The sequence below is a fragment of the Lupinus angustifolius genome, chromosome LG11, assembly GCF_001865875.1.
Source record: "Lupinus angustifolius cultivar Tanjil chromosome LG11, LupAngTanjil_v1.0, whole genome shotgun sequence".
In the NCBI taxonomy this organism is placed as follows: domain Eukaryota; kingdom Viridiplantae; phylum Streptophyta; class Magnoliopsida; order Fabales; family Fabaceae; genus Lupinus; species Lupinus angustifolius.
The window spans coordinates 26,455,262-26,458,851 of record NC_032019.1 but is presented as its reverse complement, the minus strand read 5'-3'; positions in this window follow the sequence as shown (position 1 = coordinate 26,458,851).

Sequence of the window (3,590 nt, the reverse complement as noted above, 5' to 3'; positions counted from 1 at the left end):
AAATTAGACTTGAATTAGGCATTCTTGATGAAGCTTACCTGTCTTAACATGCTTATATGATTATATGTTTGCTTCATTAATATTATGTCATGCCTACCTGATCTTAAATATGTTTATTTGTGTTCAAAAACTTAAATTTTTGGGTTAAAATCATTTTCATAGCTTAATTTTGCCTAAAAATAATTTTTTCTGTGGTAAGTAATCGATTACACTGGAGAGTAACCGATTACAGGATGAAACAACGTGTTTTAGTAACCGATTACCCAAAGTGAGTAATCGATTACTCAAAGCTACTGTTTGAAAATTTTAAAAATTTGTTTTTGAGTAACCGATTACTCAAAGAGGGTAATCGATTACTCTGTGCTGTTATATATGAAATTTCTGCAAATTTTAACTCTTTCAAAAACCCATCTTCCTCACTCAACTCGTGTTCACCTCTTCTCAAAGCCTCTCAACCTCTAAAAATCTTGTTTTTGATCCGTTTTGGGTGATCTTTGTGTCCATTCATATCACATTCTTGGTTCCAAACACTTCCAACCAACCATTTTCGTGATTAGTGGCTCAAATCAAAATACCCCAAATTCCCAAAAACCAAAAACCTAAAATTTCAAAATCCAAAGTTCATGGCTTCCTCTTCTAAATCAAAGAAATAACGATCCAATACTACTCAAAGGAATCAAGGAACAACATCCTTGGAATGCAACCCTCTGGACCTAACAAGGCTTCTTGCTAACGATGAGCAACGTAAGATATTTGAGGAACACTTCCATGTCCGCGCCATTTTTACTCCTAAATATGGTAATGTTGATAATTTTGAGTTTGAAGATTTTCTTTTACCTTATCTCTTACGTCAACAAAAACTTTTTGACTTTTGTTCTGAAATAAACGACATTTATCCCGAACTTGTGAGAGTATTTTATTGTAACATGAACTTTCGAAAAAATCGTCTTACATCCTATGTTAAAGGAAAAGACATTGTTTTAGATCTAAAAACTTTCAGTTCATTGTCATGTAACATACATTATCAAGGTGACATCACAGGTTTCAGCCTTGTATGTGAATGAGATAATTATGATCGAAAAGATTTTTATCTCTCTTTATGTCGTCTTTCGAAAAGGGAAATAGAAATGCGTAAGCAACAAGGCTTTGGAGAGACTGTCAAAGTAGTAATGCTCAAACCATTTTTAAAGAATAATGAAACACTTTGAAAATACTTAAAACAATATTTGAAAAGATGTGTAACGGGTTACTTAATTCAAGTAACAAGTTACATGTGAGAGAAAAAGAGTTATCCAACTTAAAATTGCTCAGAGTAATCCATTACTGCATTTGAGTAACAAATTACCAGTTTTACAAAAGTTGAGTAACCGATTACCCAAATGGTGTAATCGATTACTCAAAAAAATCAAGTGAACAGTATGTTTGGGTAATCGATTACCCAATGTCAGTAATCGATTACTGAGGACTGTTGAATGAGATTTCAGATTTCAAAACGAAACGGTTTCACTCCAAACAAAATTTCTTCACTCCAAACAACTCCTACACTTTCAGAAAGGCACCTTGGGTGTTTGGAAATCCTATATAAAGACTCTAAACTCTCACAACAAAAAAACAACTTTTATACAACTCTCATAAATTCTCTCACTGTTTTTCTGCACTTTTGCATTGAGCTCTTAAACTTTCAATAGAGAATTTATTCTGAGTAATTGCTTCAAAAGCTTTCACAAATATATTGAGCATTATTACTAAGCATATAAAGAGAGTTGATTGGATTGCAAGTGATATAATATTTCATACTTGTAAAGGCAATCCAAAGCCATTGTTGTAATTCTTCAACCATTACAATCAATCTTTCTTTCACAAGGGTGTGAATAAAAAGGGGATAGAGTGACTTGGAAAGTGTTTTTCCAAGGTATAAATATTAGTGAGTGTGTAAGGTACAGAGAGAACTCGGGGTGAGATATTGTAATTACAACTCTTAATATGTAGTGGAAAATCTCTTGTGTTGCAAGAGTACTGGACGTAGCCTTCGGTGGACAAGAAGGTGAACCAGTATAAAATACTTGTGTACTCTCCTTTCCCTTTCCTCTTTACTTTTTACTTGTTTATTTTCTGCAATATTATCCACTGCACTTTAACTCTTACATTTTGCAGAAAAAGTTACTATAATTTGAAGTCATCTAATTCACCTCCCCCCCCCTCTTAGTTGCAATCATGTTCTTACAATTTCATCCAATCACGATGGATGAAAGAGAGAAAAGAAATGGATCTCACTTTTGATGGCCTATAAGTCTTTTCTAGGAGAAGGTTCCGATATTAATAGACCTCCGATTTTCATTAGAGAACATTATGCATTATGGAAAATCAGGATGAGAATCTTCATAGAATCCATAGACTTAGATATATGGGACTCAATAGAAGAAGGTCCATTCATACCATACATGGTTTTTAATGAGGTTAAACAACCAAAACCTAAATGTTCATGGACCGTCGAAGACAAGAAGAAAAGGCAATACGACCTTAAAGCCAAAAACATTCTTGTGTCGGCTCTAGAAGAAAAAGAATTCCTTAGAGTGTCAGGTTGCAACACGTCGAAAGAAATTTGGGACACTCTAGAAATGATACATGGAGCCAAAGAAGTACAAAGGTCTACAACAAATAGTGAAGCATCAACATCAAAGCAAAAATCTACATGCTCAATATGCAGAAAACCAGATCATCTAAAATGTGCTTATCCAGCCCTACAAAAGCATCATACTTTCAAAAGAAAGAAGGACAAGAAGCATAGAAGAACAAATGTTATATCAGAAGATAAAGGTGATGGTTCAAATGCAGAACTCAGAATTAAGGAGCAATCACATATTTCATTGATGGCTTCACACAATTCAAATGACGAATATGAGGTTAGTAACTCTGAACCAAATGATATNTTTTTCATATGATGAGTTACAAAATGCTTTCAATGATTTACATCAAGAATATGTTTAGCTTTCCAAAATTTTCCTAAAACAGAAAAATGAAATTTTTATTTTGGAAAGCCATAACAAAGTTCTAAAGAAAGATATTGAAAACCCCACTTCTTCCTCATGTCAAAAATGTGTTGCTCTTGAATCATGCTTACATCTACTGCAGGAATCATGCTTCGCATAATTTTATGGTATGTTCATTTTCATATCACTTTACAAGTTATTACCATATGAACTTATTTCTTATGATCTCTAGTTAGTTAGGTCGGGTTATCATCATGAATGATCTTCATTCTAAGGGCAATAGGCCCATACTCTTAGAAGTATTATGGACTTTCTCTTTAGCTAACCATTTTTTCATAGGATCTGCTAACTTATTCTTAGTGCGTACATGATCCACTCTAACAACTCCTATACAGAGTAATTCTCTAAAATGTTGTACTTACGAAGGCAATATCTGGTCTAGTGCAATCAGTTGCATACTAAAGGCTACCAATGATGCTAGCATACTCAATTTGTCTTACACCTTCACTAGTGTTCCTAAAAAGTTTTACACATGGATCATATGATGTGCTAGCATGTTTAAAGTCAAAGTATTTATATTTCTTTAAGATCTTCTCCATA